The sequence below is a fragment of the Mustelus asterias genome, chromosome 5, assembly GCF_964213995.1.
Source record: "Mustelus asterias chromosome 5, sMusAst1.hap1.1, whole genome shotgun sequence".
Taxonomy (NCBI): Eukaryota; Metazoa; Chordata; class Chondrichthyes; order Carcharhiniformes; family Triakidae; genus Mustelus; species Mustelus asterias.
The window spans coordinates 112,697,451-112,721,288 of NC_135805.1; the positions used below are offsets into that span (position 1 = coordinate 112,697,451).

Genomic DNA, 23,838 nt, shown 5'->3' on the forward strand with positions numbered 1-23,838 from the left:
TGCTAAATTAACCATTAGTGTCAGGGCAATTTGCAGGGTAAATATATGGAGTTACAGGGATAGGACCTGGATGGGATTGTTGTTGGTGCAGACTTGATGGGTTGAATAGCCTCCTTCTGCACTGTAGAGATTCTGTGATTCGTTATCTCTAATCCCTCTTTGGACTCATCTGGTCCATCAAACCAACCTCTTTCTCTTAATAATAATTCCCTCTGAACTGTTGACCACACAACCTCCATTTCTGGCCCCCATACTCATAGAATCAGCACTTTGCAGCACAGAAGGAGGCCATTTGGCCCATCTTGTGTGCACCCGCTCCCAAAAGAGCTATTCAGCTAGTCCCGTTCTCCAGCCCTATCTCCATAGCCCTCTAAATTCATCAGCTCCCAGATCCCTTTTGAAACCTCCGATGGAATCCGCCTCCACCACTCTCCCTGGCAGTTCATTCTAAATCCCAACAGATTTGAGTAAGAAGTTTCTCCTCATCTCACTCCTAGCTCTTTTGCTGACCATCTTCAAATTGTGACCCCTAGTTACTGACACACCAACTAGTGGAAACAGAATATCGTTCTTTACCCTGTCTAAATTGTTCATAACTTTGTATACCTCAATAAGATCACTCCTTAATCTTCTCTGCTCCAAGGAGACTAAGCCTAATGTCTCCAATCTTTCCTTCTTTCTAAAAATCCTCATTCCTGGTCTCATTCTCGTCAATCTCCTTTGTACCCTCTCTAGGGCTCTAACATCCTTCCTTAGATAAGGTGCCCAAACCTGAACACAATGGGCGGAATTTTACGGCCTCACTCGTCCCGAAACCGTAAAATCCCGCCAGAGATCAACGAACCTTTCCATTGTCCGCCCCTCGCTCGTCCAATTCCCGTGGCGGGTGGTGCGGGACAATTCCAGCCAATATTCCAAATATGGTCTGACCAATGATTTGTAGAAATGAAGCATTGTTTTTATATTCTATGCCTCTATTTATAAACCTAAGGAACCTATAACCTTCTTAACAACTGTTTCAACTTGACTGACCACCTTCAGAGAATTATGCACTTGAACCCAGAGGTCCCGTTGCCCCTGTACTCCCCTCAAAGTTGTACCACTGAATCTGTATTGTGTCCCCATATTTCTTCCATCAAAATGCATTACCTCACATTTCACTGCATTGAAATTCATCTACCAGGTGTCTGCCCATTTGGCCAACTTGTCAATGTCCCTCTGAAGTCGCTCAGCGTCATCCTCACAATTCACTATTTTCCTCAGTTTATCTGCAAATTTAGAGATTTTGTCCTTAACACCCATCTCTAAATCATTTATATAAATCAAAAAATGCAAGGGTCCCAACACTGACAGAAAATGCTGGAAAATCTCAGCAGGTCTGACAGCATCTGTGGAGAGAGAATAGAGCCAACGTTTCGCTTCTGAATGACCCTTCGTCAGAGCTTCATCATCCAGACTGGAAATGCTGTCTGACCTGCTGAGATTTTCCAGGATTTTCTGTTTTTGTTTCAGATTTCAGCATCCGCAATATTTTGCTTTGATCCCAACACAGTTTCTAGGAGAACACCACTTTCAACTTGTCTCCAGTCTGAGAAATGCCCATATCTACCTTCTGTTTTCTATCTCTTTGCCAACTTTTAATCCATGCTGTCAAGGACCTGTCAATCCCAAACATTTCTAATTTGCTAACCAACCAACCATGCGGCAGCATATCAAATGCTTTCTGAAAGTCCAAATATACAACATCCACGGCACTAACCTCATCCACTGCCTGTGTCTTCAATTGAAAATTCTCAGTGTCATGTTTGAATCCAACCATGACTGCAGCTCCTCCTAATCTCCTCAAGCCCTAGAACACTACTCTTGTTCTTCCTGCTCCTGTCTAGCTTTGTCAGGCAGTGCTTTGAAATGTGTAAACTCAAAGTTCAGGATGTCTCTGCATAAGGCTTTCCGACTTTAAACAAATTGATTAAAACCCAGCTCTTTGATCAAGATTCTGGACACCCTCCAAAGTACCTAATTTTTAGTTTCACTTCCATTCACCTACATTGTTGATTAGGCCTATGAAGGGTTTTGGGTTTTTTTTTACATTAAGGACACTAAGTTGTTGTATCACAACTTTATTTAGAGATAAAAACACAGCACTGAAACCCAATACTGGCAGTTGTAGCAGGCAAGTTGCAGGTTACAAGAGAAAATGGTACTTAACAGCTCTGTTTAGTGTGGTGCTAAGGTGTACAGATCAGAAGGAGTTTTGTTTCTATTGTGTAAATTACTGCTACTTCTTTCCAATGTTTCTATGAGTGCCTTTTAACCTGTTCACAATCATTGCTGACCCCTTCCACTTTTGATTATCTTTTTGTTCAGCTATTGCCACCAAACACCTGTCTCCAACTCTAGCTTCTTCCATATGGATTCCAGCTCATATTTTACCCTTACTCTTTTGGATCTCTCTCTTGACTAATATCGCTCTGATACTCAGCCTTCCTTTAACAACTCCATTCACTGCTTTAGGACATTTTCTCTTTCCATCCTCACCAATTTAGGCACCTTCTCTCCCTTCAGCAGGACAACTCACTTCATAACAAAACTCTCTGGTCCCTCACTCTGATATCACCTTTCACCTCATAGGATGCTTTAACAAAATACTTCCTTCTCTTCTTTTCAGGGAGCAAGAACCATCCAAGCTTCAAACACTTCTCTCCAAATCTCACCAATGGCCAAATTTTCATGATCCTCCCTGACCATTTGCTCTCTGACCTCAATTGATTCAACCTCAGTAAAGGCTTCAGCCTCATCCATTTATGTTCCCATCTCAGACTGCAAGCTTGGCATGATTCTGAGACCTTCTCCAATCACCTTCACATCCACATCCATATTTATGGTCAGGAAGCATTTCCTCCTCACATCAACATACTTGATCCTTGCTTCTGCCTTCAACCTCCCTGATTCACTTGGACTCTCCTACTCTCTTGATCTTTCTATTAAGTACTGCCATTGTGATCCTTGATGTGTCCATGATTCCACTCCCTTCACTTACTCTAATTCATCTCCTAAGGCAGCACGGTGGCACAGCGGTTAGCACTGCTGCCTCACAGCACCATGGACCTTGGTTCGATTCCCGGTTTGGGTCACCGTCTGTGCGGAGTTTACATGTTTTCCCCTTGTTTGCATGAGTTTTCCCCAGGTGCTCTGGTTTCCTCCCACAGTCCGAAAGATGTGCTGGATAGGTGCATTGGCCATGCTAAATTCTTCCTCAGTGTACCCGAACAGGTGCCAGAGTGTTGCGACTAGGACATTTTCACAGTAACTTCATAGCACTGTTAATATAAGCCTACTTGCGACACTAATAAATAAACTTAAACTTTTCTGCAGCACTCCAATCTCTCAGATCTACGGCCATCATCATCAAATCTGTTGACAAAAGGGGCACTGCTGTTACTCAATTGAATTTTGTGATAATTCCTCTGTGCCACAACGTTTCTAGAAAATCTGCTTCCCTCAGCCAGCAGATGATCTTCTCCACGTTCAATAGTGCTGAGCAATTGTTACAGCCAGCATGTTCATCTTCTTACCAAACTTTAATTTCAAAGACTGTTACCTGGCTTCATCTCATTTGATGATTCACCCAAGCTCCCACTACCTTCAAATTCATATTTCCCCAACCAGAGTCAGCCAATTCTACTTCCCCAAGATACACAAATAGGATGATCCTGATAGCCGAATGGTTTTACATCTGGCTCAGTTTCCACTTACCTCTCGTGAATATTTTTTCCCTGTCCAAGTCCTACCCACCTACGTTCATGACTCTTTCAAGGTCCTCTGTCACGTAAACAAATTTAATTTTTTTGGTTCTAATTGGTTTCCATTCATGATGACTCTACAATTCCTTTACACATTCACCTTTCAGCAGTACAGTTTGTAGATTCTTTGCTTCTTTCACCAAAAATAATCTAATTCCCAAACACCATCACCCTCCTTTGCCTGGCTGAATTGATTCTTGCATTGAACAACTAATCATTTCAACATATTTACTTCCTCCACATAACGCATATGGGTCTTAGTATACTTGTCTTTTTGTTGGGTATGTTGGATATTCTTTGTTCCATTCGTATTCTTGACCACTTTTTCATTTAGGTTAGTAACTATGTCTCTGCTGCTTCCTGGTCTTAGCAACTGATCCATTCTTATTAATTTTATAAATTATGCTCCAAATTTTCACCCACCCCTTGCCCTGGCATGAACCAATTCTGACTACTTCCCTCTCCAGGCCTTCTTGCTCCAGAGATATTACAAAGTCAACAACTGTGGTGAAGTGAATCTTCAAACTGGGGTCATCTCACATCCCATGATTCTGCTGTGCCCCCTTCACCAGAAAGTTAGGTTCCTAATGACACATAAAAGCGAGCCTGACCCCATCTACCCACAGCCCATTCCCAGCAAGATTTTCTCACCTCCTCTGTTTAGTCCAAAGATTCCTGTTTCCTGTTGCTCTTCCAAATGTTGTTGTGTCATGCTTCATGTATTTGTGACACTGACTTGCCACTGAGGTAAAACATGCCAAACATTGTTAACAATATTGCTGAATAGAGCCTTGCACTGCCTCAGGACCAGGTTCCTGAGAACCTCATTAAATGTAAGAAAACATAAGAAAGCAAATATAAGTATGGCCATTTCATCAGCTCCATTTTTTCCACAGATTAGTTTTAGACACACTGTCACTTACACTAGTCAAGCAATTTATCCTGAATAAATAAAAGCATAATAATAATAATGAAGACAATCATAGATCATTCAAGTATTCCATCCCAATTTCCTTCACCTCATCAATGTGGTGGTGCTTTCCGTTGTCTTTGTTGAAGTTTTTTAATGGGATGTGGGCATCACTGTCAACAGCCAGCATTTATTGCCCATACTCAGGTGCCCTCGAGAAGGCAGTGGTAAACTGCCTTGAGGTACTGTTGCCTGTGTGGTACAAGTACATTCATGATGCTGTTAGTTAAGAAGGGAGTTCCAACATTTTAACCCAGCAACAGTAAAGTAATGGCGATATAGTTCCACGTCAGGATGATGCATGCCTTGGAGGGAAACCTGCACTCACACCTGCTACTTTTCTTCATCGCAGGTGGATGGTGCTGTTGAAGAAGCCTGAATAAAGTGCTGCATTGCATCTGGTAAGTGGCACACATTGCTGCCACTGTGCATTGATGGTGGAGGGAGTGAATGTTGAAAGTGATGGATGAGGTGCCAAATAAGGTAGGTTGCTTTTCCTGGAGGGTATTGAGCTTCTTGAATGTTGCTGGAGCTGCACTTATCCAAGCAAATAGAGAATATTTCAGAACACTCTTGATTTGTGGCTTGGGGTGCCAGCTCCTACGAAGAGTCATTCAGACTCAAAACGTTAGCTTTGTTCTCTCTCCACAGATGCTGTCAGACCTGATGAGATTTTCTGGCATTTTCTGTTTTTGAACCTTAAAACCCTCACTTGCAGCCACAGTATTTATGTGACTTGTAGTTAATGTTGACCCCTGGAATGTTGAAGCTGGGATTCCATGGCAGTGATGCTGTTAAATGTTCAGTGGAAGCGGTTAGAATCTCTTTTGTTGGAGAGGCTCCAAGATTTGGAATTCCCTTCCTAAATCTCTCTCTCTCCTTTAGGATTCTCCTTAAAAATGACCTAGTTGACCAAGCTTTTGGTCACCCCTTTTATTTGTCTCAGTGTTAATATTTGTCTGAAATGCTCCTGCGAATTACATTAAAGGCACAATATAAATGCAAATATTTGTTATAATTTCATCCTATGCTGGAAAATAATTCAGGGCTGGACACTCTGGGCTTCAAAGAATGGTGGTTGGGATCTGGATGAAGAAGACTTGCCTCCATTTCCCAAAGAACCAATCTTTACCGACAGGCGGAAGAACGTGGGGCATGAGACAGTTTATATCTTTTCTATTAATTTCTGACTCCCACAATGTGTATTAGACTCTTGAAGCAGCCAAAATGAGTTTGAATTCAGCAGAACCATTTGAACTTTGTGCTGAGTTCAAACAGACCACATGTTGGCTGTTTCATGGGTCTAACTCATAATTTGGGAGTCACAAGTTAATGGAAAAGATATAAACAGATATTATCCGCCCTTCAAGAGCATTTAAGTGTCATGATTGAAGATTGTTTTAAATCCTCTGCTCTCTCAACTGGCTCTAAAGCTCATAGAGTTTTTAAAAGACCCTCTGCTGGATTGCATTTGTTGGCAGGCGTCGGTTAGAAAAAACTTGTAATATCTGATTATGCAGTTTCATTTGTTCACATTTCCCCAAGGTCTATCAATATTTCATGATGAATGTTTGACATACTTTCAGAGGCTACAATTATCTCTGCAAGATGTTTTTGAGTTCACTGTTTGACTGACAGCCTAAAGAGATGAGTAAAGGATTATCTGTCTTTGATATAGGATCTGAATAGGAGTTTGTTTTATAAGAGATTAAGCATTTGAGGGGATTTAAACACTTTGAATGAATTTTATGCATGGCAGTTTTTATTTCACTGTCAAATCTGTAGGACTGAGAAATCTATTCAAATGATAGAAATTTATTTTCATCATCTCCACATGGCTCATAAAGTCTGACCTTGCTGGATACTGGGTTAGCAGCTGTGGAGGCAACAAGGTGGTTTATGAGGGGACTAGGGGTGTGTATGAATGTGGGGGACATGAGTTGACTGAGTTGCCATGGAAGGTATGATGGGCCATGACGCGTAGAACAATGGGTTTGAGGTGTGAAGGCCTGAGGGCCTAACTGAATAAAGTCCCAAAGAACTGAGGCAGATCTTCTAACCAGCCGCCTAGGCAGTTGCCCTCATCAGATGTGCTTCCAGGATCAGTGGACCCAGCTCTAACCCACAGTTGCAACCATCCGGAACAAAAATTGAGACACTTGTTACTGAGATGGGTTGTGTAAGTCGAGAAAAGCTACCCACCTTGGTATCAAAAATCTCATCCTTATTCTTCATTTATACACTGATACAGTGTTTCTTTCCTGTTAAGTGCTTTATCATTTTTAAAAATTTGTTCATGTGACATGGGTGTTGCTAGTTGAGCCAGCATTTATTGTCCATTCCTGATGGCACATAAGAGTCAATCACATTGCTGTGGATATGAAGTCACATGTAGGCCAAACAGGCAAGGACAAGAGATTTCTTTTCCGAAAGGGACAATATCAACAATGGCCTCATGGTCATCATTAGGCTGTTAATTCCACATTTTTATTGAATTTAAATTTCACCATCTGCCATGGTAGGATTTGAACCCAGGTCCCCAGAGAATTGCCATAGGTCTCTGGATTACTAGTCCAGTGACAATACCATTGTGCCACTACCTCCTCCAAAAGGTTACTTATCTAATCATGTTGTAACAATGCATCAGGTTGGTATCATGTTGCTCTACATGTTGGGTTTGTGCCTATAGCCCATTGTGTTCATGCCCAGTGAAGGCCATGTGGTCTAGGGGAATGAAGAGTTTCAACTGGAGGTCATCCATCCAGCTACTCTGCTCCTTTTAGTGGCAAGCCATTGGATGGCATTTGATGACTCCTGATTGAATATTTGTGACACCAGGAAACAAACAATGAGACTCGAAGGGAAAGCAGAGGCAATATCAGACAAACTCAAAATGGAGTTACACCAACTAAAAAGAAAGATAATGATCCAGGTGACAATGATGATGAGAGTGTGAAGGAATTTGTAACTGATCCTACCAAAAAGAGTTCGATACACTATTACACTCTATATTGTATGATAAAGACTATCAAGCATCTGGCCTTTTCTCTGAAATGATTACCAGAATCATCTATTCCAATGTTATCCTGGCTGGTTTTCAACCTTCTACCCCTTTAAACTTCAGTTCATTAAATGGTTAATTCTCTGTTGCCTGTTTCCTAACTCACATCAAGTCCCATCTGTCATTCATCATCTCTCTGCTCGCTGACCTACATTGGCTCCCGATCCAACAATATGTCAAATTTAAAATCCTCATCTTTGTGTCCAAATCCCTCCTCCTCTATGGACGTGGCCCTCCCAAGTCTAATATCCTCCAGCCCTACTTTTTTCTGAGTACTTGGTGTTTCTCCAGTTCTGGGTTCTTGTGCATCCTTGATTTTTTTTGCGCCATCGTTGGCAAACTGGTCAAATTGGCAACGTGCTCTAATATCTCCCTTTGCATCTAGCTGTCAAATTTTGTTTAATAATGCTTCTGCATAGGTCCTTGAAATGTTTAATGACATTAAAGGCGCTAAATACACGTCACTGTTTGAACATAAGTGAGATGTCTGTAGAATTCTACATCTAATTTTACTGTAAGATATGAGTTCTATGAACATCAGTCCTATGGGAACTGCTATTACCTCAACCAGTAATTATAACCAGCGTTACAAACAAATCCAGTAAATATGCTACACAGAAGTGATGATGATGATTCAAAGGGGAGAGAGAGAACTGCTCACTGCTGGTTTTGTAAAGTGTGTTAGGAATGTTCTTTCTTGTTTAGTGGTCACACTGCATCTCGTAGCTCACAAGTGATGATGAATGAGGGAGTATTGATTAGGCTTTGCTCTAAGAGCTCTAAGATTTCAAGTTCATCCTTTAGAGAGTTGGAAATCTCATTAGCAAAATTTCCCTGCTGAGGTACACAAATAAAGACTGGCAGTGGGATCGCAGCACAGTGCCTGACTTTCTCTGCAGAAACCACCCTGCTGCTCTTCCGATTAAGTACTTGCAATGTTGAAATGCTACACAATAGCATCTTTCAAACACTATTATCATTCGATTGTACTCCCTGTAGAAATTAATCTGTGACAATACCTGCACAGACCAAATCCCACCCTCTCAACTTCAGTAGCTCACCTCCCTTTCTTTATAACCTGTACTAAATATAGAATTAACTAATCCACTATTTGTCCAATGCTTTAAAAACAAGTTATGGATGCGAATCCTCAACACCAATCAGTGCGATATTTGTAGCTTTGTCATTGCTTAGAACTGAAGTTAGGTTAACAATTTAAAAAAGCTACCTTTGTAAATGTAACGACTGCTTTTATTTTAAAGAAAACTCTTTTGATTCATCTAGAAGAAAAGACATGCAGTGATTATTTAATTGGAGCTGCCAGCAAGTTCTCAACTGTACAATGAATCAATAATTTTGTAGTTCAGTTCAGCACGTGAGGACACTGAAGAGCTAAAGAAAATACAATCTATTAAAATGTTCATTCTGAGAATACGACACAATAGATGAGCTTTCGAAGGCAATAGCTAAGGATTAGTGGTGGCTGACTGAAAAACATTGCTATGGTTGCGGAGCACAGCTGACAGCAGGAAGAGAGAAATCTCTCTCTATTTAGCTGGCCTAAATCAGCCAAATTTATTGTCTCCCAATAATCCATCAGCCTGCTGTCATCAACCCAAATCATCTGGCCTATCATCTTTCTGATTTAATTTAGACCACTTCCCAGGCAAGATCTACTTGATATGATCTTTGCAGACATTTTTAATTGTTTAACATGCTAACAAATTATGGCTTCTTTTCTAAAAAAAACATTCATTTTACACCTTTGAGTTCAGGAGGAAGTGTGTTCAGAGTTCTTTCTCTCTGTAAAGACAGAAGATGAAGACTCTGTGCCTTGTTTCTGGAGTACCAGGCACAATCACAGAAGACACAGCATATTGTGCAAAATAAAATGGGTAATACTTTTGGGTTCATGCTGTAATCAACTTGAAAGAGTTAAAACAAAATATTGTTTGGTGAGTTTTCATTGAGACAGCTATAAACTCTGAAGTGACAAACACTACTAAGTCTAAACATTTTCCTTCAGATCTTGCTCTTCTAATCAATGGAGATATAAAGGCAACTTTTAGTTGATATGCCTAACTTTTTCACCAACACTTTCAGATTTTCAATTCAGGAGTCATTAAACAACTTTCTTCCTGTTTGCTGTACACTCAAGGTGGTTACCGCGCTACTTCAATTAAAAGAACGACTTTCTTGTGAAAGCACTTGAATATGATTTCAGAGCAACTGTGGGCTGAGATGCATTCAACAACAAGGTAAACACCTTCAGAATAGGTCTAACAGGATGCAACTGTCACTCGTTCCTTGACATTTATACACTTCCACTCCACTTTACATTAACAAATAGTCACAGAGAGCAAGAGATTGCCAAATGAAGCAAAAGTGCTGTAAAAATATAATGAATAGCTGCACAGGATTCAAACAGTATTTAAGGCAATTTCCCTGTAACAATAAGTCATCATGGACAGCTTGTTACTGCTAAAACTGGCTATCTAGGAGCACCGTATGCATACATAGATAAATGATTGTACTTGCCCAAGTCGGTACAAGAAGGCTGATGGGGCGCTCAAGCAGTGGTGGAAGGTGCTTCCCTGCAACATTCATTTCCCATACAACTGAAGGCTCTTGAGTAGAGAGCACAGACTGGCTTTATAAGTCATTTATGCAACTGGCCAGTTAATGAAGGGCCGTAGTTCTTTTATCCAAGGTAGAAAGCAAATGAGAGAGCGTCCGCAAGAGAGGAAGAGCAAGGCTGGCTCAGCCTGCTCCGATTTGAGGCAGAGGAAAATTGATGAGATTGTCCCTTGCTGCCACCAGGATGGCGTCAGAACACTTTAAGTTGACGGAGGTTAGTTTTGCCTACAGGCTAGTGAGGAGCGAGAGAGAGAGAGAGAGCACAGCCGTCCAGCACTCTACAAGTTCATTAACTCCTGAAGGTATGGTGATGGTAGCTGGATCGTCAGCCTGACAGCTGTGTGCTTATTTTGTGCTGTGCCGTGCTCTGCTCTGCATGTAGTGCAGGTTTTTACTGCAGCAAGTTACTTCTCCACCTGCTGGTTGCTACAGAACACCTCCAGTGGATGAGTACATATTATTATTTCATCTTTTCTCAAGTTGCAATCAGGCAGAGACATTAAAGGACCAGTTGTTGTACTGGGTGGGGCGAAGCAGCACAGACATCAATAACTCATTTGTAATTACTGATATATTCCCCTTTGATCTTGTATATGACTTGGAGCTTACATCTTTGGGAGGGGAGCATGGTGGATGGAAGGAAAAGCGAACTGTAATCAATATGTAACGCACAGAGATTGACATTGCAGTTTCTTAGCTTGTGGGCGAGAGTAAAATCTTTATGTTTCTGCACATAACATGTTCCTGAATGCTAATAGATTGCTGATATGACCAGGTTAACAATGATTAGGCCTCGTGTCGTGGAGGATTCATTGTTATTTGCATTTGTGAATTAGTTGCTATCTTCCTTACTTTTTATAAAGTGGAAGAGTTTGCAGAGAATATTTATGAACTTTAATGACAGAACATTGTTAAGAAAACCCTCTGAGATGAGAAGTCGCTTGGCCCCTTCCAACTCATATTAACCAAAAGCTAAAGACTTAAAGAAACTGTAGTGACATACTGATCATCATATGATCGGTGAGAGGGGAAAGCTCCAATGAGCACGGGGGCTGCAAGAGAGAACCTGTCACCTTCTCAGACAGCTAGCGATGGACAATAAATGCTAATCTGGCCAGTGAAACTCACACATTAAAAAAAAGCCACTCACAAACATGAGACCAAACATGCATGAACACCGTGCTTCTTTAAAGAGAAATCAATGACTCAATGCAGGGCTTATGCAGAAAAGGGCAGTTCTGAAAACTCCACCACTTGGGATTTTGCGCAGTTGAATCCATGCCATTGTTCTTCCCGATTTTAATTTCTTACTAATACTTTGGAGGTTGCAATCAATTTTCTCATGTGGCTTCTCCGCTATCTAGGTGACGGTATTAACAGGGGGTTCGCAGGGTAAATATGTGGGGTTACGCAAATAGGGCCTCGGTGGGATTGTGGTCGGTGCAGGCTCGATGGGCCAAATGGCTTCCTTCTATATTGTAGGGATTCTATGATTCCTTCAACAACCTGAGTGGATATCTGGGCCATATTGAGCCAAAGTGCGGGACCGAATGGGGGTCCGGAGCCCACACTTGCAGGCAATGTGACTAGCTCAGCAATTTGCCTGCAGCCAGCCTCCTAATTAAAGAAGAATGTCCAATTTAAGAGAGCGTGCCGGCTCCCAATGCTGCTGGCCACAATCACAGGGCTGGCAGCTCTGAAACCTCAGCAGCCCCTCCAGGAGACGTGGTCACTACTGTTGCAGGTTGGGCTTCGAGAGGTAAATACAAATAAATTATTGAGGGATAAGGAGGCAAGCAGGCAGATCCCTACAATCAGAGTGAAACCACTTCAGATGTCCATTGGGGTTCCTGGGGTTGTCTCTTTCTCCCCTTTGGGGTCTGGACCATGCAGCCCTAATGGCACCCAGGACTGGCAGAGGGAGATCACCGCCAAGAAGCTGGTGGCCTCAACATGCAGTGGGGTGATACCAGCTGCTGGTAAAATGCCAACATTCATTGCAATATCACCCCAATAAAGGATTTAATTACATAAATTGAATGCCCATCACCGCGTGGCAGACCTGGCTACCAGCCCACCACTAGAAAACCTCCATGGCAGTGAGACTGCATCAGGGAGCCCTCCCAACACAGCTCCCCATTGTTTACTAACTCCACCCCCTCCAAGCCTCCCACCAACTGGTAAAATTCAGACCTTTAATTCCAGAGATCTTGCAATGATAGAGTTTTGACTTGTCAAAATGTGTATGCAAGGAATGAAATGCAGTTCATTTATTTTTTTAAATGGGCATGGAATTATTCAAATTTTCTAATTTGCATGTCAAAAATAATGAGGGCGATTCTCCCAAAAAAATTCTAAATGTCGAATTTGCGTAAAAATTGGAGTAAATCACGCTGTTTTCTTCAGTGGGAGTTTAAAAAAGAAACTCCCACGCCCTGTGCACTGCAGAGTGCCTCAGGGTAAATCCCTTTGAAAAGCTGGGGGCAGGGCCTATCCCTGCGGAAGAGGCCAGCATAGCACCGAGCGGCCACTGCACGTGAGATAAGAACATAAGATCGACGAGATTGGCGAGATCGGCGCATACGTAGTGGCCCCTGTCTGTCAGCCTCCAGATTGCTGGCCAGCCTCATGACCCCACAACACTGGCCCTTCCCCTCACCACCCCCCCCCCCCCCCCCCCCCCCCGCACCACTCACGGCCCGATTGATGGCCTCCCAAGCATGCCTGGGCCAGCCTTGCTCCACCATCCACCATGCCTGCCCGCAGCCCACCTTGATCACTCACCCCACCCCACCCCCACCCCCCCAAACTGGCAGTCCAGACCTCACCCCCAAATCTGGCAGCCCTGACCCCCCTCCCCTTCACAGTGATGGCCAGCCCCGATCACTGGCCCCGTCACTCAGCCCAATTGCAGAGTGGCAGCGGGGCCCCCGCAACTCCATCGATCTCCCCTCAGAGGCCCTGCCCAATTAAGCCCCGTCCCCTTGGCACTGCCCCATGTCTCGTGGGCATTGGCACTTTGCCCCTTGGGCAGTATCAGCTAAGGCTGTTACTGCCAAGGTGCCAATGTCCAGGGGGCACCAATCCCACCCTTTGGGGGGACCTCGATTGCCCCCCCTTCACTCCAGCAGGATCGGGCCGCCAGCTTCCTGCAAGTGGGGAGCTATTGTAAACCCCACAGGAGTGAACCACTCCTAGTAGGGGGGTGGTAGCTGCTAGCAGGCCTGTAGATTTCAGTCCCGGGCCTGCTAATGACATGTAAATTATATTTAAATTCACCTTTACATAAATTATGAGGCTCTATGCCGATTTCCGGCACAGAGCTGACAGCGCCATAAATCCAGCGCTGGGAGATCCAGTCAGGCCCTGGTGCCCAGCGGTGAGTCCACAAAACAGCCCCCCCCCCAGAGTCTCCCAGCCCATTGCACTAAAAAAGCAGTGCAGCAGGATGGGAGAATCATCCCAAATACACTGGCTGTCTTTTTTGCAACACGAGGAGGAGCATTTTCTGCACATGCTCAGTTGCAGTCACAATGCCATTGTCAGTGCTAGCCATTGCATTTAAATGAACAAGTTGGCTTGACACAGACTAACAACAAGATTTAAGATTGCCATTCATGGGCCTTTGCAATCCTTATTGCAAGTTCTTACATCCATTTTATCTTTCATTTGTCAACAGTTCCCTCTGTAAAATATGCTTCTGATCAGTTGATCGCTGTAATAATACATCCACATCAATCACAGTACTAACTTCCATTCAAGGGTGATGTGTAAGCTTTATAGCAACTTTACAAAACCAGATTTCATATAGTAAATAGAAACAGAAAATGCTAGATGTACTCAGCAGGTCTGGCAGCATCTGTGGAGAGAGAAATAGTGTTAACATTTTGAGTCCATATGACCCTTCTATGGAACTACCATGTACCCATTGATGCACCATCAACCAAGCAAAGACTAGTTTGTATGCAAGAACAAATAGGCTTTTATTAACAAGAACTTGGAGCCATCCCTGTCGGAGATCTGGTCCGTACTAAAGGGTAGGGGGAGGAGCCATTGCCTTTATACCCGGACCAGGGGGAGGAGTCTTGGGTGGAGCCGGCAGAGATGTGCCACATATACAGATAATAACAGATACTAACTAACAGTGGTTAACCACAACAGATAACAGCTAACAGTGGTCGACCACACCCATTTTATTTGGTAATTTGGATATCGAAAAGTTGCACGAATTGGGTGTTGCACTATGGGTTGGGTGCTGCACTGTGGGTCGAGTGTGCGTGCCACACTTCCAGTTGGTGGCAGGAGTTCCAATGGACTGTATTTCATCATTAGCTCACATGTCTGTAGTAGCAATATTATGTATGCATTCTACTTCTAGGTAAATCTCTTCAGAACTATTTTGCTGTTTTAGCAGGTCCAGAATGGTCAGGCCAGATATGTTCAAGGGGATTGTCATTGTTGTAATATGCCTTAAGAAATAACAGCATGCCATCACTTTAAGGGAAATGTGTCATGTGATCCACAGCCTGGGTTTCACTTCAGCCTGGAATGCAGCACGGAAACACAGCTCTGATTTTCTCAAGCTTTTGGTCCATGTATGTATCTTCTCTTGTTCCTGGAATTAATAAATGAACCCACATTTGCACAATCCCTTACACGCTTTCGGTGCCTTTACATCACCATAACACATTCAACAGTTACCTCTGTTAGCTAATATATTTTCTGTTTACAACCTCTCATACATTGATATTGTATGGATTGGGGGCGTTCATATTGCATCATTCGAAAGTGACATTGTTGCAGCAAATTGTGCAGTCAAAATTACCCAGATTATTATCAGCATTGAAGTCAACAGGAACCTATTGTTTAGAACATATCCTGTCCTGTTGGGCAGGTGTGAGGACACCAGTCAAAGCCAATGGGGTCCTTCTTTACATAGACACATCAGGTCCTGAATTCATTGGGGCCTGAAGGTAATTTTAGCTTGGTGGCCTGAAAATAAAATGCGATTGCTTTTTTGAGGTGAAGACAGTGGAAGTAAAACCAGGGATCAAAAGCGGACCAAAAAGGGACAGGTTTTTGTTCACTTTCCCTGCAGGGTCAGGAGATCAGAAGTATTCCACCACAGGGTTCTACAGGGAAGGCTTAATTTTCTCATGCCAAGGACTCACCTTCCACACTCCAATTCTCTTCCCGTACCTAGTTGTGCACCAAGGCAGACTTTTTTCTGTTTCCATAGCTGGTGATTCCTGTCGCCAGGGGCTTATAGCTTGAGGGGCGCCACTCAAGTGTGTCTGACTAGGAGTCTCTTCTGCTCTTACCGTCAACCGTTGGCGTGTTGGAAAGATTTGTAGGTTGACACACTCAACTTGTTTGGCAGTGCTTTGAATACACCTTTCTTAACTATCAAAGTCCTGGGTAAGGACTCAAACCCAGAGCTTCTAGCTCAGAGGCAGGGACACTATGCACTGCAACACAAGACCTCCGACCACCCACGCTAGCAGCTCCAAAATGCAGAGAGAGTCCGCAAGCCTGATTCACCATCCATTTGGCGGAGGCAGGTTGATTCTGGGCATCTCTGCTATTGGAGAATTTAGTCTTTGAAATCGGGCACAGATTTCGGATTCTGGGTTCGGCAGGTTGGAAATCCTGCTGAAATTCAAGGCCTGTTCTAAACTGTAATTAGGCGAATTCTAATCCCAAAAAATGATGTACTCCTTTTATTCGAGGCACTGACTTCTCCAGTATCCTAAATCAGCACAAATCAAGGTTTCCAAATAGATCTATGTCACAGCAGATAATTAGTTCGTGCAAGCACTGGGAAATGCTACAACATTTTTATTGGGTTTCACAATTAGGCACCATAGAAGTGATGAAGATTGTTACAACTTTGCTGAATTAATTTCAGTAGTCCAAAAATAAATATAATAAATTACCAGGCAATTCCGTGTGCAGAATTACACCTAACTTCAACTTCTTGTGGCTTGCGGCTAGCTTTCCTAGGCATGTGGACAAAGCAAAATATTACGCATACTGAAAATCTGAAATGAAAACAGAAAATGCTGGAAATACTCAGCATATCAGGCAACATCCCTCTCAGAGAGAGAGAGAGGAACAAAGCATTCTGATGAAAGGATCATCATCAATCTGAAATGTTAACTGTTTATCCAGCATTTTCTATTTACATAGAAACATAGAAACCCTACAGTACAGAAAGAGGCCATTCGGCCCATCGAGTCTGCACCGACCACAATCCCACCCAGGCTCTACCCCCATATCCCCACATATGTTACCCGCTAATCCCTCTAATCTATGCATCCCAGGACACTAAGGGGCAATTTTAGCATGTCCAATCAACCTAACCTGCACATCTTTGGACTGTGGGAGGAAACCGGAGCACCCGGAGGAAACCCACACAGACACGAGGAGAATGTGCAAACTCCACACAGACAGTGACCCAAGCCGGGAATCGAACCCAGGTCCCTGGAGCTGTGAAGCAGCAGTGCTAACCACTGTGCTACCATGCCGCCCTATTATTTATTTATTCTGTTTGAATAATGTTGTCACCTGTGAATCATGAGCACAAAATGTATTGCGTGTGTATAAAGGTAAAGTCGCCATAGTCCCAGGTGACCATGGGCTGTTCTCCCCTTTGAGGGGGAGAGCTGACTGGTGGTGATTTAACCTAAGGATCACAACACCTCAGGTGAGGGGCAAGGCTGCGAAGGCAGAGCCTTCATGGATAACCTCAGCCAGTATGGGAATTGAACCCGTGCTGTTGGCGTTGTTCTGCATCATGAACCAGCTGTGCTGCCTACTGAGCTAACCGACCCATATCTGAAGCAAATAGCTATAGTCAGCAGAATAATGTTCTCTGTCTCACTCCTTCCAGCATATTAGAGCTATATAACCCCGCGGCACGGTAGCACAGTGGTTAGCACTGCTGCTTCACAGCTCCAGGGACCTGGGTTCGATTCCCGGCTTGGGTCACTGTCTGTGTGGAGTTTGCACATTCTCCTCGTGTCTGCATGGGTTTCCTCCAGGTGCTCTGGTTTCCTCCCACCACCCGAAGATGTGCGGGTTAGGTTGAGTGGCCATGCTAAAATTGCCCCTTAATGTCCTGAGATGCATAGGTTAGAGGGATTAGCGGGTAAATATATAGGGATATGGGGTAGGGCCTGGGTGGGATTGTGATCGGTGCAGACTTGATGGGCCAAATGGCCTCTTTCTGCACTATAGGGTTTCTATGATTCTAATGGGCATGGGGGGTATAGCTCAGTGGTAGAGCATTTGACTGCAGATCAAGAGGTCCCTGGTTCAAATCCAGGTGCCCCCTTTCATTTAGTGGGCGGCACGGTAGCACAGTGGTTAGCACTGCTGCTTCACAGCGCCAGGGACGTAGGTTCGATTCCCGGCTTGGATCACTGTCTGTGTGGAGTTTGCACGTTCTCCCCGTGTCTGCATGGGTTTCCTCCGGATGCTCCGGTTTCATCCCACATTCTGAAAGACGTGCTGGTTAGGTGCATTGACCCGAACAGGCGCTGGAATTTCACAGTAACTGCATTGCAGTGTTAATGTAAGCCTTACTTGTGACTAATAAATAAACTTCATTTGGGGCGGCACGGTAGCACAGTGGTTAGCACTGCTGCTTCACAGCTCCAGGGTCCCGGGTTCGATTCCCGGCTCGGGTCACTGTCTGTGTGGAGTTTGCACATTCTCCTCGTGTCTGCGTGGGTTTCCTCCGGGTGCTCCGGTTTCCTCCCACAGTCCAAAGATGTGCGGGTTAGGTTGATTGGCCAGGTTAAAAATTGCCCCTTAGAGTCCTGGGATGCATAGGTTAGAGGGATTAGCGGGTAAATATGTGGGGGTAGGGCCTGGGTGGGATTGTGGTCGGTGCAGACTTGATGGGCCGAATGGCCTCCTTCTGCACTGTAGGGTTTCTATGATAACTAATAATAAAACACCCACAGTCCTGTTGGTGAGGGAGTTCCAGGATTTTGACCCAATGATTGCGGTGAAGGAATGGCGATATAGTTCCAAGTCAGGTCGGTACGTGGCTCGGAGGGGAACTCGTACGTGATGGTGTTCCTATGTATCTACTGCCCTTTTACTCCTAGGTAGAGGTTACAAGTTTGGAAAGTGCTGTCAAAGGAGCCTTGGTGAGTTGTTGCAGTGCATTGTGTAGGTGGTACACACTGCTGCCAGTGTGTGTTCGTAGTGGAGGGAGTTCATAATGAGGACAGTGGATGGGGTGCCAATCAGGCAGGCTGCTTTAACCTGGATGTCTAGATTCTTGAATGTTGTTGGAATTGCACTCATCCAGGCAAATAGAGAGTATTTTATCACACTCCTAACCTGCGCCTCGGGGACCATGGATAGTTTTGGGAGGTCAAAAGAGGAGTTACTCTCCACGGAAATCCCAGCCTCCGACCTGCTCTTGTAGCCATTGCATTTATATGGATGGTCCAGTTCCGTTTCTGATCAATGATAACCCCCAACATATTGATGGTGGACGTTTCAGCGAAGGTAATGACATTAAATGTCAAGGGGAGATGGTTGGATTCACTCTTGTTGGAGATGGTCATTGCCTGGTACTTGTATGGCATGAATGTGACTAGCCACTTATCAACCCAAGCATGTTTGTTGTCCAGGTCTTGCTGCATATAGTCATGGACTGCTTCAGTATCTGAGGAGTCATGAATGGTGCTGAACATGATGACATCCTCAGCGAACATTTCCATTTCTGACCTGATAATAGAGGTAAAATCACTGATGAAGCAGCTGAAAATGATTAGGCCTTGGACATTACCCAAAGGAACTACTGCAATGATGTCATGGGACTGAGATGATTGGCCTCCAAGATTCACCTTTTGCTTGTTAAAATGCTGCTTTGACGTCAAGTGAGTCATTCCCACCTCATCTCTTGAGTTCAGTTCTTTCGTCCATGCGTGCACTGGTTCTGCTGTTGCCCTGGTTCAGGTCAACTAACGCACCAGGGACCAAGGATTGAATCTCGCTGGTTGCGATTTATCTAGTTTTTATTTAGTTCAGGAAGTAGTTTCAATAAACTTATCTTGTTGTCTGTTTAACCTATGAGAGAACCAGTTTAATTCTTTACAATCTGCACGCATAAATAGTGGAACTCCTGTCGCATTGGCAAAGCACATCCTTTCTCAATTCACACAAAATCCTGTTACAGTCAAACCTGGAGTGAAAGAATAGAGGCGTTTTTTCACCCCTCTTCACATGGTCATACACAGCTTCCAACCCTCTCCAAAACCTTTATGTTCAAAAGGATTTTGGCCAGCAGAAACTGTCAAAGCAGCTGCAAAAACTGAGACTTGTGAGACACTAGACTAGAAATGCAGAATATAGTTTAATTGCATATGGTTAAGTTTTTTTGCTTTCATTTTATTTATGAAAGGTTTGTGGATCTGTATTGTAGGGAGAATGAATGAAATGGTTAAAGTTGTTCTTCCAGGATGCTTTAGAGGTTAACGTTCGTGGATGCGTGATTTGTACCCATTAACTATTTTTTGTCATCACATTGCGAAATGAGATAGTCTGGACAAGCATGAGGTTAGGAAACTGACAATTGGGCTAAGACGATTGGTCACATATGCTAATGGTAAACAGACTGACCTTCTGGAAATTTTGAGAGAAACTACCTTGTTTCTGGAGTCTTGCTTACAATAATTGATATCAGAAAATAATGAATAGTTGTAAGACAGTGCACATGACTGGAGGTTTATTAAGGTCTTGTGCTTTCCTTCACATTACAGCCAAAATTACTGATAAATCTGAATCTTTTATAGCCTTTGAATTTGAGTAATCTGAAATTTAAAGAGTCTTATGAACTGTACCTGAAAGTTACTTTTTATTACTGATGACTGCACTGAGCCTCAAGGAATCCATGCAGGGGGTGTTAATTTCAAAGGAAAATTAAGTTAATATCAAATGCTCCTCAGTTGTGTGTAATCCTGAAGTTAAATCCCACTGACACTGAGCATGTTACATGCATGCAACCCAATGTGCCTCAGTTAAACCTGAAAGTAGGCATGTTGGATTAGTGTTGTGGTCGACATCTTTTCTCTCTGATTTCAAGTCCATACCCATCCCCAACCCATCTGTTCTTCCATGTTAAAATTCACCCCATGTCATACTTCAGTATCGCAACATTCTGTATAGCCTACAGGTAGTGCGAATACCCCAGAGCGAACAACATAAAGGTATTTTCCTTCAGTATTCATGAAGGCGCTGTGAAGTGTCAAAAGCCAAGGCATATGAAACTATTTGTTTTTCACAATTTAAAGTTTAATTGCTGAATAACTTCACTTCAGCGGGTCACAATTGAACATTTTGCACTTGAGATGTTTAGCAATGTTTCAAAAATGTCAATTGGCTTTGTTACAGGCTCTGCCACACAGTATAAATAACCAATGAGAGAAAATAATGTAGAACCATCCCCATTTCAGCACAATTGTTGCATTTATTAAATATCATAAATGATGTTTGCATAGCTTATTTTTCACAAGATTGTCTTCACAAAAGCAGAAAGACTTCTAAAATGAGAAGCAAAATTTTGAGGAAATGATGCTTTGCCTAAGTACAACTGTCATTGTCCTTCAGGAGTAATTCATTATGCAAAGTGCTTGAAGGTACTTTGATATGATAAGGAACTATATATGTGCAAGTATTATCATAATTGCTATTATAGGAGAATTCATTCAAAGAGTTGCAGTACATCAGAGTGTAACTTCTTAAGAATTGATGAAAGGGTGAAAGTTTTCAAAGGGTTTAATTTACTCTCAGCGTGCTGAGAGAGTTAAATAAGAATAAATTGTAACTCATGTCAGACTGCAATGTCAGTTGCACCTAATGTTAATGAGCAGGATATCTTTGAGCTATACTGCATTTATGCGAACACGGAACAGAGTCAAAAATTCAATCACAAGTGCTATGTAATTGATGTTTGACCATCAATGTTGGTGCGTAAGGATTATAAATGAAATAATAGCTTTGGAGTGAGTAGGTTTAAAACATAAGGGAGCTGGCGGATTACAGAAAGACAATGTTGCCTGGTCATTTCCTGCAGATCCCAGCCAATAACTTGAGGCAGAACAAGAAAGGCTTTTGTGGGTTTAAAGAAAGTCTAATAAATTAACCTTGAAGAACTGTCATAGACATGCTCTGTGTCCCCTTCAGGGTGTGTCTGGAATATACCAGGAGGCGGATGAAGTCCTATCCTAATTATACTAATAGCCCAAGACTAGAACACTGGTAGGGTCAGGGGAGAAATCCTACTCTGCCAAAGATACATGTTTCTTGTGCAAACTGAAATAACTGGACTCGAATCTTCAGCCAAGGTAAAATGTATGGTGGTCACTTCAGCCAGTCAATGTATTTCATGTGTTTTGTTTTACCCACATTCAGCCAATCTAATCACATACTTTACATATTTACATTCCGTGAAAAACACCAATGTTTCTCAGTGCTCATTTCTACCAGATGAACTTAGTGCACTCTTTCAGTGAATTTCATATTAACTGGAGCTCTTGCAGGCAACTGGGGGGGGCGGTGAAAAAGGGAGGTTCGTGGCTTAAGGAAAGTCCAAGACTTTGTTTATGAGGCCCAGAGGAGCTGTCCTGGCCCTCCGATTACACAGGAAAACCTAAAAAAAAATTGAAAAACCTTCTGGGTGAGGGTCAAGTTTCCTGGCAGAGGAGCCAATGTTGGTTGTCCCTGCTCACCACCTCATCCCCAACTTGACCATCCCACACCCCATTATCCCTATTGTGTATTGGAGATGTGATAGGCAGAACAGACTTTGGTTAAAAATGAACGGAACAATGATATAAAGCCTATTGACCTGATTGATTGAGAATACAGTAAGAAGTCTCACAGCACCAGCTTAAAGTCCAACTGGTTTATTTGGCAGCACAAGCTTTCAGAGCACTGCCCCTTCATCAGGTGAATGGGAGTTGTGTTCACAAACAGGGCACATATAGACACAAACTCAATTTACAAGATAATGGTTGGAATGCGAGTCTTTACAGGTAATCAAGTCTTAAAGGTACAGACAATGTGAGTGGAGAGAGGGTTAAGCACAGGTTAAAGAGATGTGTATTGTCTCCAACCAGGACAGTTAGTGAGATTTTGCAAGCCCAGGCAAGTCGTGGGGATTACAGATAGTGTGACATGAACCCAAGCACCCGATTGAGGCCGTCCCCATGTGTGCGGAACTTGGCTATCAGTTTCTGCTCAGCGATTCTGCATTGTTGCGTGTCGTGAAGGCCACCTTGCAGAATGCTTACCCGAAGATTAGAGGCTGAATGCCCATGACTGCTGAAGTGTTCCCCGACTGGAAGGGAACACTCCTGCCTGGTGATTGTTGAGCAGTGTTCATTCATCCGTTGTCATAGCGTCTGCATGGTCTCCCCAATGTACCGTGCCTCTGAGGGAAAATTTAGCATGGAGAAATGCACCTAACCAGCACGCCTTTCGGACTGTGGGAGGTAACTAGAGCACCCAGAGGAAATCCACGCAGACACGGGGAGAACATGCAGACTCTGCACAGACAGTATCCCAAGCCGGGAATCGAACCTGGGTCCCTGGCGATGTGAGGCAGCAGTGTTAGCCACTGTGCCACCCTCATATATGCTGCCAGCAACCTTAACAAGTCAAGAATGGGTCTTCAACCCCTCAGTGCTAAGAAGTCCCACCCTCAAGAGCTGCCTGACAATCTGATTGGCCAGCAGCTTCAGCAATCCCAGCAGCCGCAGAACTCAGTGGTGGGCCCTGGGAGGAACAATAATGGATCCAGGATTAAGATAAACCCCAGGCTGTTACAGCGGGAAGGGACCAAGTACCCTTTGGTGGGGGGAGTGGGGGGAGGGGGAGGATGGGTTTTGGAGGCTAGCTGGGGAAGCATAAATGGGGGGGTGGGGCATCATATTTGAGTGAGGTGTCTCGGTGCACACAGGACACCCCCTAAAACTTATCCTTCCTGCTCTCAGCTCAGCTGGTGAAAAAGTGGACTCCCCACCCTCTACTGTATGCTCATACCAACTGCATTATGGCATCAGCAGTATTCAAGTCAATTGGCTTGTTAGCAGGATCAATTGCCCATTAATGTTTTTTTTCAAAATGGCAGCTGGATGCTGATTTGAGCCCTGCTATCTATTGTGTTATGAGGATCAGGTTGGGGCGGGACAGGAAATGGTCCCATTAGGCCTCCCATTATATTTTGCATGCCTCCCACTAGCACCACCTCACTCCTCCCATCCCTACCACCTCCCCCCTCCCCATCCCTCCCACTTCCCCCTCCCCAACCCCCCACTCCTCCCTGCCCCTACCAAACATGGCTG

The 23,838-nt window shown here is 43.7% G+C and overlaps 1 non-coding gene across 1 annotated transcript; it reads left to right on the top strand.

Annotated features, from left to right (window-relative positions):
- Nucleotides 1-17,735: 17,735 nt before the first annotated feature.
- Nucleotides 17,736-17,807, top strand: trnac-gca (transfer RNA cysteine (anticodon GCA)). Its single transcript has one exon. It is a non-coding gene; the product is annotated as a tRNA-Cys (tRNA).
- The last annotated feature ends 6,031 nt before the right edge of the window (nt 17,808-23,838 follow it).